Raw genomic sequence first — 14,990 nt, forward strand, 5'->3', positions numbered from 1 at the left:
CACTCTGAATAAACTGTCGCTTGTCGTACAATTTACCACTTTGTCTGAATCGATCCTTGACCGGCTCACCCTTCTACATATCCAATTACTAACACAGGCTGACCACCTGTTACGCGAGTGCAGAAAGGAGCCAACGTAAGTTGCTAGCTAGCATCAAACTTAGCTTATAAAAAACAATCAATCTTAACATAATCACTAGTTAACTATACATGGTTGATGATATTACTAGTTAAACTAGCTTGTCCTGCGTTGCATATAATCAATGCGGTGCCTGTTAATTTATCGAATCACAGCCTACTTCGCCAAACGGGTGATGATTTAACAAGCGTATTTGCGAAAAAAAGCACTGTCGTTGCACCAATGTACCTAACCATAAACATCAATGTGTTTCTTAAAATCAATACACAAGTATATTTTTTTAAACCTGCATATTTAGTTAAAAGAAATTCATGTTAGCAGGCAATATTAACTAGGGAAATTGTGTCACTTCTCTTGCGTTCTGTGCAAGCAGAGTCAAGGTATATGCAGCAGTTTGGGCCGCCTGGCTCTTTGCGAACTGTGTGAAGACAAAGACTAATGAATTTGCCAGAATTTTACATAATTATGACATAAGTGACCATATTAATGACCTACGGCTCGTATTTCTGTGTTTATTATACACGGCTCAAAAAAGTAAAGGGAACACTTAACCTCTTAGTCCGCCCCATCCCGCATGCGGTATCGTTACTACAGCCTCAAGCTCATTAGCATAACGCAACATTAGCGATTTTTAAAAATCGCAAATGAAACGAAATAAATATGCCTGTTCTCAAGCTTATCCTTTTCTTAACAATCCTGTCGTCTCAGATTTTCAAAATATGCTTTAGAACCAGAGAAAATCACTAATTTGTGTAAGAGTGGTGATAGCTAGCTTAGCGTTAGCATTAGCATTTAGCACGCAACATATTCACAAAAACCAGCCAAGGAATCAAATAAAATAATTTACCTTTGAAGAACTTCAGATGTTTCAATGAGGAGACTCTCAGTTACATAGCAGATGTCCAGTTTTTCCTGAAAGATTCTTGTGTAGGACACATCGTTCCCTTTTGTTACTATGCATATGGCTACCGAAACTAACCGAAAATTCAGTCACCTACATGTCGAACTTTTTTCCGAATTAACTCCATAATATTGACTGAAACATGGAAAACGTTGTTTGAATCAATCCTGAAGGTGGTTTGTCATATTTCTCTCCGTTGAAAGCACCGTCCTTGTAGCCTGGTTTGTTCTGAGATTTGAATGGAAAAATACCGGGACCTGACTTTTGCGCACCAATTGCCACGCAGCCACCTAGCGGGACACCTGGTAAATGTAGTCTCTTATGGTCAATCTTCCAATGATATGCCTACAAATACGTCACAATGCTGCAGAGACCTTGGGGAAACAAGAGAAAGAGTCCGTTGATTCCTGTCGCATTCACAGCCATATAAGGCGATCATGGAAAACGTAGCCTCAGAAATCCTGTGCATTTCCTGGTCGGTCATACATCTTGGTTTTGCCCGAAACATTTGTTCTAAGGGACTCACAGTGAAAATCTTTGCATTTCTGGAAACGTAAGACTGTCTTCTTTCCAAAGCTATCAATTCCAATCATATTCGAGCATCTTTTCGTGACAAAATATTGCGCTTAAAACGGGCACGTCTTTTTTATCCAAAAATGAAATACTGCCCCTATAGGACTAACAGGTTAAACAACACAATGTAACTCCAAGTCAATCACACTTCTGTGAAATCAAACTGTCCACTTAGGAAGCAACACTGATTGACAATACATTTCACATGCTGTTGTGCAAATGAAATAGACAACAGGTGGAAATTATAGGCAATTTGCAAGACACCCCCAATAAAGGAGTGGTTCTGCAGGTGGTGACCACAGACCACTTCTCAGTTCCTATGCTTCCTGGCTGATGTTTTGGTCACTTTTGAATGCTGGCGGTGCTTTCACTCTAGTGGTAGCATGAGACGGAGTCTACAACCCACACAAGTGGCTCAGGTAGTGCAGCTCATTCAGGATGGGACATCAATGCGAGCTGTGGCAAGAAGGTTTGCTGTGTCTGTCAGCGTAGTGTCCAGAGCATGGAGGCATTACCAGGAGACAGGCGAGTACATCAGGAGACATGGAGGAGGCCGTAGGAGGGCAACAACCCAGCAGCAGGACCGCGACCTCCACCTTTGTGCTAGGAGGAGCAGGAGGAGCACTGCCAGAGCCCTGCAAAATGACCTCCAGCAGGCCACAAATGTGCATGTGTCTGCTCAGATGGTCAGAAACAGACTCCATGAGGGTGGTATGAGGGACCGACGTCCACAGGTGGGGATTGTGCTTACAGCCCAACACCGTGCAGGACGTTTGGCATTTGCCAGAGAACACCAAGATTGGCAAATTCGCCACGGACACCCTGTGCTCTTCACAGATGAAAGCAGGTTCACACTGAGCACATGTGACAGACGTGACAGTCTGGAGACGCCGTGGAGGACGTTCTGCTGCCTGCAACATCCTCCAGCATGACCGGTTTGGCGGTGGGTCAGTCATGGTGTGGGGTGGCATTTCTTTGGGGGGCCGCACAGCCCTCCATGTTCTCGCGAGAGGTAGCCTGACTACCATTAGATACCGAGATGAGATCCTCAGACCCCTTGTGAGACCATATGCTGGTGCGGTTGGCCCTGGGTTCCTCCTAACGCAAGACAATGCTAGACCTCATGTGGCTGGAGTGTGTCAGCAGTTCCTGCAAGAGGAAGGCATTGATGCTATGGACTGGCCCGCCCGTTCCCCAGACCTGAATCCAATTGAGCACATCTGGGACATCATGTCTCACTCCATCCACCAACACCACGTTGCACCACAGACTGTCCAGGAGTGGGCGGATGCTTTAGTCCAGGTCTGGGAGGAGATCCCTCAGGAGACCATCCGCCACCTCATCAGGAGCATGCCCAGGCGTTGTAGGGAGGTCATACAGGCACATGGAGGCCACACACACACTACTGAGCCTCATTTTGACTTGTTTTAAGGACATTACATCAAAGTTGGATCAGCCTGTAGTGTGGTTTTCCACTTTAATTTTGAGTGTGACTCCAAATCGAGACCTCCATGGGTTGATAAATTTGATTTCCATTGATAATTTGTGTGTGATTTTGTTGTCAGCACATTCAACTATGTAAAGAAAAAGTATTTAATAAGAATATTTCATTCATTCAGATCTAGGATGTGTTATTTTAGTGTTCCCTTTATTTTTTTGAGCAGTGTATTATAATTATGTCTATGATTTGATATTTGATAGAGCAGTCTGACTAAGCAGTTGTAGGCAGCAGCAGACTCGTAAGCATTCATTCAAACAGCACTTTCCTGCTTTTGCCAGCAGCTCTTCGCAATGCTTGAAGCACAGCGCTGTTTATGACTTCAAGCCTATCAACTCCCGAGATAAGGCTGGCAATACTATAGTGCCTATAAGAACATCCAATAGTCAAAGGTAAATGAAATACAAATGGTATAGAGAGAAATAGTCCTATAATAACTACAACCTAAAACATCTTAACTGGGAATAAGACTCATGTTAAAAGGAACCACCAGCTTTCATATGTTCTCATGTTCTGAGCAAGGAACTTAAACGTTAGCTTTTTTACATGGCACATATTGCACTTTTACGTTCTTCTCCAACACTTTTTTATTATTTAAACCAAATTGAACATGTTTCATTATTTATTTGAAACTAAATTGATTTTATTTATGTATTGTATTAAGTTAAAATAAGTGTTAATTCAGTATTGTTGTAATTGTTATTATTACAAATAAATAAATAAATAAATAAATAAATAAATAATAGGCCGATTAATCGGTATCGGCTTTTTTTGGTCCTCCAATAATCGTTAACAGCATTGAAAAATCATAATCGGTCGACCTCTAGTCCATACACAGATCGGCTACATGCTGTAGGCATACAGTTATTTTGATCCTCCACTACACAATAAGCAAATAAATAGTTAGCTATGTTACTTCAGCTGCATTGCAAGGCAAGCTTACACAATTGTACATTCAATTTTCAGTAACTGCTTTGGCTAGCTAGATTATTTACATCCACTGTTTGACAAGACGACAGCCTGGTTTGCTGGTTCTCAGGAGTCCCTAAAACATTAAACAACAAGAATTACAAATTCATCCTCCCAACACTAGCTAGCTGGCTAATGTTAGCTAGTCAGAGAACTTGCTAAATAGCGATTTTCGTAAATTAACTTTATGACAAAAACAATATGCACAAACGTTTGTCTCTACATTAACTGACATATTCCTCTCAATTGTACATTTTGTCAGCCATCTTCACCCAGAGACGGGTGGCTCGTGTCAAAATTTATCATTGGAACCACTCGATATGATTGGTCATATAAAACCTTGGGACCCAAATGCATAATGAGTGCTCTAACTCCCCCTTGTGGTGGTCTGGAGCAATGAAGCCGTGACGCTGGGACCCTCTAAGTCCCGCGGTGCAAGCTCGCAACTTTTAAAGGAGAAACCACTGTACTAGAAAGTGTGTGCCCCCAGGCCTGGAGGGAAGCAAAAGTCCTTCCGCTACCTAAGAATAGTAAAGCACCCTTTACTGGCTCAAATAGTCGACCAACCAGCCTGTTACCAACCCATAGTAAACGTTTCGAAAACATTGTGTTTGACCAGTTACAATGCTATTTTACAGTAAACAAATTGACAAAATACTTTCAGCACGCTTATAGGAAAGGACATTCAACAAGCACTTACACAAATGACTGATGATTGGCAGAGAGAAATTGATGATAAAAAGGATTGTGGGGTTTGACTTCATTGCGGCTTTTGCCATTGTCGATCATAACCTGTCTAACAGAACACATAGGTTGTTCTTTAATGGAAGCCTCTCAAACATGATCCAGGTAGAATCAGGAGTTCCCCAGGGCAGCTGTCTCGGCCCCTTACCTTTTTTTTCAATCTTTACTAACGACATGCCACTGTCTGAGTAAAGCCAGTATGTCTATGTATGCGAATGACTAAACACAATACACATCAGCTACTACAGTTACTGAAATGACTGCAACACTTAACAAAGAGCTGCAGTTAGTTTCAGAGTGGGTGGCAAGGAATATATTGGTCCTAAATATTTCTAAAACTAAAAGCATTGTATTTGTGACAAATCTTTCACTAAACCTCAACTGAATCTTGTAATAAATAATGTGGAAATTGAGCAAGTTGAGGTGACTAAACTGCTTGGAGTAACCCTGGATTGTAAACTGTCATGGTCAAAACATATTGATACAACAATAGCTAAGATGGGGAGAAGTCTGTCCATAATAAAGCATTGCTCTACCTTCTTTACAGCACTATCCACAAGGCAGGTCCTACAGGCCCTCGTTTTGTCGCACCCGGACTACTGTTCAGTCGTGTGGTCGGGTGTCACAAAAAGGGACTTAGGAAAATTGCAATTGGCTCAGAACAGGGCAGCACAACAGGCCCTTGGATGTACACAGACAGCTAACATCAATAATATGCATGTCAATCTCTCCTCGCTCAAAGTGGAGGAGAGATCGACTTCTTAACTTCTTCTATTTATGAGAGGTATTGACATGTTGAATGGACCGAGCTGTCTGTTTGAACTACTGCATGGAAACCCATGCATACCCCAACAAGAGGTCTCTTCACAGTCCCCAAATCCAGAACAGACTATGGGAGGCGCACAGTACTACATAGAGCCATGACTACATGGAACTCTATTCCACATCAAGTAACCGATGCAAGCAGTAAAATTAGATTTTTTTAAACCCTGATAAAAATACACCTTAAGGAACAGCGGGGACTGTGAAGCAACATAACCCCACAGCGCCGTGCAAAAGTATTCATCCCCCTTTGCAGTTTTCCTATTTTGTTGCATTGAACCTGTAATTTAAAATGATTTATATTTGGATTTCATGTAATGGACATACACCAAATAGTCCAAATTGGTGAAATGAAAAAAATAAAATAAAAAACTGTTTAAAAAAAATTCTACAAATGTAAAAGTGGTGCGTGCATTTGTATTCACCCCCTTTACTATGAAGCCCCTAAATAAGATCTAGTGCAACAAATTACCTTCAGAAGTCACATAATTAGTTAAAGTCCACCTGTGTGCAATCTAAGTGTCAAATGATCTGTCACATGATCTCAGTATATATACACCTGTTCTGAAAGGCCCCAGAGTCTGCAACACCACCAAGCCAGCATCACCATGAAGACCAAGGAGCTCTCCAAACAGGTCAAGGACAAAGTTGTGGAGAAGTACAGATAAGGGTTTGGTTATAAAAAAATAACAGAAACTTTGAACATCCCACAAAGCACCATCAAATCCATAAGAGATTGGAGTATCTGTCCATAGGACCACTTTAAGCCGTACACTCCACAGAGCTGTGCTTTACTGAAGAGTGGCCAGAAGAAAAGGCATTGCTTAAAGATAAAAATAAGCAAACACATTGTGTTTGCCAAAAGGCATGTGGAAGACTCCCCAAACATATGGAAGAAGGTACTCTGGTCAGATGAAACTAAAATTGAGCTTTTTGGTCATCAAGGAAAATGCTATATCTGGCACAAACCCAAGACCTCTCATCACCCCGAGAACAACATCCCCACAGTGTAGCATGGTAGTGGCAGCATCATGCTGTGGAGGTGTTTTTCCATCGGCAGGGACTGGGAAACTGGTCAGAATTTAAAGAATAATGGATGGCACTACAGGGAAATTCTTGAGGAAAACCTGTTTCAGTCTTCCAGAGATTTGAAACTGGGACGGAAGTTCACCTTCCAGTAGGACAATGACCCTAAGCATACTGCTAAAGCAACACTAGAGTGGTTTAAGGGGAAACATTTAAATGGCCTTGCCAAAGCCCAGACCTCAATCCAGTTGAGAATCTGTGGTATGACTGCTCTGTGGTATGACTGTAAGATTGCTGTACACCAGTGGAACCCATCCAACTTGAAGGAGTTGGAGCAGTTTTGCCTTCAAGAAAGGGCAAAAATCCCAGTGGCTGCATCTGCCAAGCTTATAGAGACATACCCCAAGAGACTTGCAGCTATAATTCTTTCGAAAGGTGGCTCTAACAAAAGGTGGCTCTATTGACTTTGGGGGGGTGAATAGTCATGCACGCTCAAGTTATCCATTTTTTTGTCTTATTTCTTGTTTGTATCACAAAAAATATTTTGCATCTTCAAAGTTGTAGACATGTTGTGTAAATCAAACCCCCCCCCCCCCAAAAAAAAATAATAATTCCGGATTGTAAAACAACAAAATAGGAAAAATGCCAAGGGGGTGAATACTTTCAATGCTAACCACTTAAATGTACTTTCGCAAGCCACTGTAGACGCACGCACACATGGCTGCGCCCCTGCCCGGTCATGTGAAATGTATAGATTAGGCCTAATTTATTTATTTCAATTGACTGATTTCCTTAAATGAACTGTAACTCAGCAAAATCTTTGAAATTGTTGCGTTTATATTTTTGTTCAGTATAGTTGACAAGCAAAATGAACCAGTTGGCTAATGCTAGCTAACGTTAGCTTAAATATGAATGCGCTTGTGCCTGTCAAATAGCCAGCTCGTGAACATACTCATTCATTAAATGAACGCGTACTTCATTGAAAAAATAATAATTAAAAATCAGCTTGTAGATGCAGTAAATATGGGAATTATGAATTACCTTACCAAGTGGTCACACCTAGGCAACTCCGATTTCCAGTTGCTTCTGTAAGTTCAAAACAATCGCTAACATGAGGACACCACCGGTCGTCACTAGTTAACACAGCGACAAAGTCCTAATTATGGCTAAACCCAGCCCATTTCTACAATTGATCTTCTTAAAATATTTTTAAATAATCTTAACCACAATGCTAACCTTATGCCTAACATTAAATATAGACCACAAGGCTACTTTTTGTAGCTAATTTGGACTTTTTGGCTGTGGAATCTGACTTGTGGCTGTGGTATCTAGTGGAAACCAACACCACCCCCGGCTTGTTGGACTTCCAATTACTTTCACGGAGTTTAGCGTTGGTTCGAGTCGACTGTCGAGACCACAACTCCCGCTGCAGCATTTCCAACCTTAAAAATAACAAAGGTGTCCCTAAAATATCGTTTTGAATAGATAATACAAGGACCACCGCGAAATTGCATATTAATAGTGGAAGTTTTCTATGTTTATAACGTGCATTTGCAAACGGCATTCATCTCAACTTCCGAAACATTTAATCACAGAACGATTAGACAGATAATTCACTGGACGAATAAATATGAAGCATCCGCTTGGCGTTTCCACTCACTACCAAATATGGTGGGAGGAGATGGAACGAGATGGATTTTGGCCAACATTCTGCACATTTTCTCATCGATGAAACATTTGCTCTCAGTTCCCAAAACTCGAATCTACTATGAACTTTGCAAAAGTTGTAAAAAAAAAAGCGCTGTGTAGAAGGAGTGCAAAGGCGAATGTAGTTATTACTACACACGCGCACTTCACAGAGTAGACGTTCCTTAATGAAATATGCAAACACAGACTTGTTCTGCCCATTAGAAACGACAGGCGGTGGTCTATCTTGGTTTAGTTATAAAGCTTTGGTTTAATCTTGAACACAACTCTGATGAGGTTCCACTGGAAATGTTTGACCACAAGGGGGCATAATGACTCCCCAATCCACTGATCAGTGCATTAGACAATGTAAACAAAGACAATACAAAGGTTTTGTATCATTTCAGCCAGTAGTTTTGAAATTAGCACTCAAAACTGGTCCCCAGAAAGTGTGTAACACACAGAGATATAGAGAGGACTCATCTTTGTGTCTGTGACAGCATAGGCAGTGCCATTAAGGTGATACCATTTTTTAAGTAATCAATTTTCTTCTTCAAAATTGGCTGATCCCTCCTGATGACCAGGTTGGACATGACTCCAACAGGAAGTCATTGGAAGTCCCACCCAGTTGACTGCCTTAAAGTGGTGGAAGCTGCCCATACTAACACCCCCTTTTGGCCACTATAGGCCTCTATCCTTCTCTATTGTACAACATCATCCATTAAGTATGATATTTTACGTTCTGTCAACAAATATATACAGTGTATTCGGAAAGTATTCAGACAACTTGACTTATTCCACATTTTGTTATGTTACAGTCTTATTCTAAAATGGATTCATTTATTTCCTTTATTTAACTAGGCAAGTCAGTTAATTAAGAACAAATTCTTATTTTCAATGACTGCCTAGGAACGGTGGGTTAACTGCCTTGTTCAGGGGCAGAACGACAGATTTGTACCTTGTCAACTCAGGGATTCAATCTTGCAACCTTTCGGTTACTAGTCCAACACTCTAACCACTAGGCTACGCTGCCACCCCGATTAAATAGATAAACATCCTAATCTATCTACACACACAATACCCCATAATGACAAAACCTAAACATGTATTTAGACTTTTTTGCAAATTTATTAAAAGTTAAAAACAGAAATACCTTATTTACATAAGTATTCAGACCTTTTGCTATGATAATCGAAATTGAGCTCAGGTGCATCCTGTTTCCATTGATCATCATTGAGATGTTTCTACAACATGATTGGAGTCCACCTGGCCAAATTGAGCAATTGGGGGAGAAGGACCCTGGTCAGGGTGGTGACCAAGAACCCAATGGTAACGCTGACAGGGTCCAGAGTTTCTCTGTGGAGATGGGAGAAACTTCCGGAAGGACAACCATCTCTGCTGCACTCCACCAATCAGGCCTTTATGGTAGAGTGACCAGATGGAAACCACTCCTCAGTAAAAGGCACATGACAGCGTCTGGAGGAAACCTGGCACCATCCCTTTGGTTAAGCATGGTGGTAGCAGAATCATGCTGTGGAGGTTTTTTTAAATTTTGGGAGACTAGTCAGAATCGAAGGAAAGATGAACGGAGCAAAGTGGTTGTGCTAAAAAAAAAAATATTGTACTGTCGGCCGACCCCCATTTTGTAGGTCCATTGAGACACATGTAAGAAGGGGTGTGTTATGATGAGCATCTGTTGGCTGTCATGGACAAAGTGGAGTTTTTATTGAGAGTTAGAATAGAAGAATACACAAGATGTCATTTCAACATTTGATTGTGCTTCAGCAGTTTTTTCCTTGTCAGTCACTTAGTCACACAATTAGCCCATGTCAGCTAACATTTTTTAGATTGTAAATTAATATTGTAAATTAATATTGTAAATTAATCTTGTAGCCAGCTATCTAAACTTGCTGTAATCATGGTCGAGTTACCAACCAGGAGGCCCTCATTGATTTTGTTAGTCACTCTCAGTCAGATATCATAATAAAAACTGCAAACCTTTCTTTCCACCCTATGACAAAATATGTAGAATTGCAGGAAATTTACTGTAAAATGGAAAAAATGTCTCCCTGCACCATGGCAAAATTCGTAGAACTGCATGAAATTAGTTATAACATTGCTGCATTTTTCTCTGCCTCATGGCAAAATATATGTGTGGGTATGCAGACCTGCAAACCAATGCAGCTTCCATGATGAGTTCAAATGTTGTTGTGGTCCCCACCCATAGCCAAGGGTACTAGCGGTGCTGAGGGTGCTACAGCACCCCCCCCAAAAATGTATTTTTATTCAGAAGAAAATGTGGGCCTGAGTGCTTGCAGAGACATAGACACATCAAGAACAATATAAGATTTTCTAGCTGCTGTTTCACTTAAAAATGGACGATACTCATCTTATCAACATAAAACTAACATCATATCTATGAAATTGTGTCCAGCGTCCTCAAGTCACAACAGTTTTTTTTTACACCTCCATACAGTACTGCAGTCATGTGCACACAGGTGTGCTTTATTTACAAGGCGCGTACCCCTATGTAAACTGCGGAGTTAGCCTCGATCATCGGAGGTACATTCGTTTCCAAAGGAACCCTGCGTTTGCCTTGCAGCATTGCGTTGCGTTGCAGAGACAGTTGTTGCGCGCTCTGTGTGGGGCATATGTTGGATTTATCGAACGTATGCGTCAAACTGTATGGTAGACGGCTTGACATAGATGGTGGAAGAAGGTGAATGTTGAACTTTTGTTGCACAAATATCCAGATGATGCTGAGTACTATTTTGCACAAACACACTAACGATGTAATCAAGGCCTTGAAGGTGTATTCCGCAACACATTATGCTCTAGGGGTGCTAATTAGTAAAATTCCCCAAAATTGGGCAAATCGGTGCACATTTCTCCAAAACCAGAATAAAAGCATACAGTCATATGTTTATTTAAGTAATATCGTGGTTCAATTAGCATATTATTATACATCAGCCATACAATATACATGTGGACTTGTTACCATCTTGTACTGTAACTAATATCCACATACTGTATATTCCTATTTCAGTCCATTGTTTAGCAATGGGAGGGCTCAGATCTTCCATCCCCAAACCTGAGACCAAGGCACCAGGAACTGATCCCTCCACCTTGTGGCCCGGTCAGTATACGTTCCAACTGTTCTCCTTATACATGGACTAGAGAGACCTTTTTGTCACATTTAACCATTTATTTAGTTCAACATTCTTCCTGAACTGCAAGAAAAGCTTTGGAAAAGTTCCTTAGTGCCACATTTTTATATTATCACATGAATCAGAATGCAAGGTACATTTTCACAGCACAAGAAGAATCTTACTCAGGAATTTTCCCCGTTTTGATTGAGTAGGGCCTAGGTGTCAGTGTAACCGATGTGAAATGGCTAGCTAGTTAGCGGTGGTGCGTGCTAATAGTGTTTCAATCGGTGACTTCACTCACTCTGAGACCTTGAAGTAGTTGTTCCCCTTGCTCTGCAAGGGCCGCAGCTTTTGTGGAGCGATGGGTAACGATGCTTCGTGGGTGTCAATTGTCTGTGTGTGCAGAGGGTCCCTGGTTCGAGCCCGGGTAGGGGCGAGGGGACCAAAGCCAATATGCTTTGCTTTCTCTTGACCCTAGAGATAAAGCCTTGGTCAGAGCTCTCATGCTTGAAGTTTTACTTCTGCTTCCTCATCGCCTCTTTGATGGCACTCCGGCCCTCACATTGACAAACATCTACAGGCAAAGTACAACTATGAGGACGACTTCACTGTATCCCTCATCCAACTGGTTGGAATTTGTAAGTGGCGTGACTTACATTAGTGGCAATAGCAACAGATTGGAAACTTATGACCTAATCAACTGCCACCTACGCCCCTCCTGAAAGCAGAAGTGTGCAGACATGAACACATGATGAAAAGTCCAGAGAAAATAAATGCAACCCCCGACTCAGATCATCCCCCATGTCAACATTGTGTGCTATGGTGAAATCCTGATTATGCCACCAACACCAAAGACTGTGTGATAGACTTCTTTCCGTTCCTCCAACGTTCTGCATATACTACATCACCAGGGGCATCCTGCAGGATAACAGGCAGGAGCTGATAGTGTTTGTCCTCAGTGTGTTGATGGTCATGATGCGCTCTGTGGTCAACTTCATGGTGCTTCCAGTCCAGGATAGAAAGAACTTGCTTGTGGTATGTTGCATGTGTACGTACAAAATTAAACCAACCTCTTTTTAAAGGGTCATGTTCAGTACAGTACACCATAGCAAAACGTTTTGCAACACAAAATAACAATCTGAGCTCTCATTGGACAAGTTCAGGTAGTAACTTCTTGTTTCAAAACGTTTCTCCCTACTGAACATGGCTCAATTATGACCAGATATATGACTGTGCAAGTCTTTATGCCACAGGTACTGTTTTGGTAGCGGCAGTTGTAACTCGATGGCCTCTCATCTCCTTCTGAAAAACCCATTGGATGAGAAAGCCAGAGGTACCGCCCCTCTTCCCTTTTCCTCCAATAGGTTTTGAGGAGACGAGGAGTGATGACTCAAGGAGTATGCAATTAAGAAAAGGCCTGTGTGTGCGCTTTTGTGGAAGGTGCGGTTTGTATGCATCTTGTGTGGTCGTGGTGGCCCATGTCCTGTGTGCCACGCTGCTCATCCAGAGGCCCAACATGATGGTCTGCCGGGTGGGCGGAGCGCGAGACCATCCAGGAGCAGTACTTCCTGCTCAATCTGTGCTCCTCCATGGTTACATTTGAACTACAGGCTCAGGTACTGCCACATTCCACATGAATCATAACACATCTGGCACCCGATAGCCGTTGTCTTCAACAGATGGTGTCATTCTAACGAGGTGTGGACTTGATCTGTGGTGCAGATGTATATGATTGACTTCAGGGTACCTGGGTATTTGGAATGGAGGTGTACTGGATCGGTAGTTGGTTTAACCTTTGGCTGGTTTTGACATTTGTCTGTCAGCTGTGCCTTTGCATCCTGATCATGATGTCAGGCACAACCATGTCCCTCACAAACCGCATCATCCTGGGTTTTGGAGTGGTCTGGGCCTGCCTTACCGCAGTCGTGGGGGGCTATCGCAGTGAGTAACAAGTATCAAGAGAATAAAAAATAAAAACATTTAATCATTGGTGTGCGTGCACTGAACATAATATTATGAGTAGCTACAATTGCATAAACAGTGAGTATGTAAAGAACAGTACAGAAATAACTCAATACAAGATTACACAATACTATGCATAAAGCATGTGAACTCAATAGAAGGGTAGTGGAAAGAATGTTAACCTTTAAAGATGTCCTCCAGTGATATTCCAAGTATATACACAGTAAAGTACACCCACTAAAGAGTTTAAAAAAAAACATTTTGAGCAAAAGTGTTTAGGCAACTTCAAGGAGTAGGGGATTCAAGGAGTTGGTCTGATGGGAATCCATGATGTCATCGGCCTCCTCCCTTGCTTGAGGAACAATAGAAGCACTATAGAGAACAAAAGAGGAAAGCCCCACCCCCCACACTTGTGCAATGTCATGACTTACCTGGACCACCTATTAAGATGTGCCTTTTGTTAAGTAAATCAGGTGTTAAGAGGTGAAAAGGAGACTGGAGTTTCACTTATGAGGCGCATACTTCATGTAAAACAGGTTTGGCGCAATAACAGGTTTATCCATCCTTTGTTCCAAGTTTTAGAATGTGCCAGAGGTAGCCTACTTCCTGTACCTGATGTACATGGTGAGTAAAGCCAATGGTTGACCTGATCCCGAATCAGGTCTTTGGAGGAAATGTGGTTGGTTCAGTGATCCACTTCAAATGACCAGTCTTCTGACTTCAGATCAGTACACATTGGGGGCAGGACAAGACGTACACACTGGAGACCGCTGCTGTGACAGGAGCAGTGATCTCAGTGCTGATCAAGGGCGTGCTCTTCTGGGCTCTCTTCCGATTGGCGCGCAGCTCTGTCCAGGCCCTGGATAGGAGTGAGTAGAGTATAGCTCATTTTTCCTTCACCTGTTCCATTGCTTGTTTACGAGGAGTCACTGGAAGTCCAGGATATTCAGGCTAGACAAGAACAAGGCTCATAGATGACACACATGACTTCAAACAATAATTTTGACACATTTAAGGATCATTTGTAGAAACACATTTTTGTTATGGGCACAGTAAAACAGTCATTCCGAGAACCTCTGACTGAAATCGAAAAATGGACCAACTACTTGTTTTTGTTGGAAGGTTTCCATCCAATTTGCAACAGATTTTTTTGGTTTATTTCTATCAAACTGACTTGTTGCGGATAAAAGGCTATGCATGATGACAGTGCACATAAACACTTCTGGCTTAGAGCGACTGTCCCTAAAAATTGACCACAAAGTGTAAATAAGATCATTTGGATCATAAAGTCAGTCTTGTCCAAAACAGAGATAGGAAAAACAATGGTCACGGAATGAAGGGTAAAGTAAGTTTTCCTTGGGTTGAGTTTCTTTCAACCCTTTCCACATGTCCACAGCACCCAAGTAATAATCAAATCGGCGTGCAGCTGCACACAATCCGATTGTAATGCCCATGGTCAATTTGATTTGACATTCGACATCCCTATGGGACAAGTTACCATCAGTAAATTACACAATGTTCA

The sequence above is a fragment of the Oncorhynchus nerka genome, linkage group LG20 (genome assembly GCF_034236695.1).
Source record: "Oncorhynchus nerka isolate Pitt River linkage group LG20, Oner_Uvic_2.0, whole genome shotgun sequence".
Lineage (NCBI taxonomy): Eukaryota > Metazoa > Chordata > Actinopteri > Salmoniformes > Salmonidae > Oncorhynchus > Oncorhynchus nerka.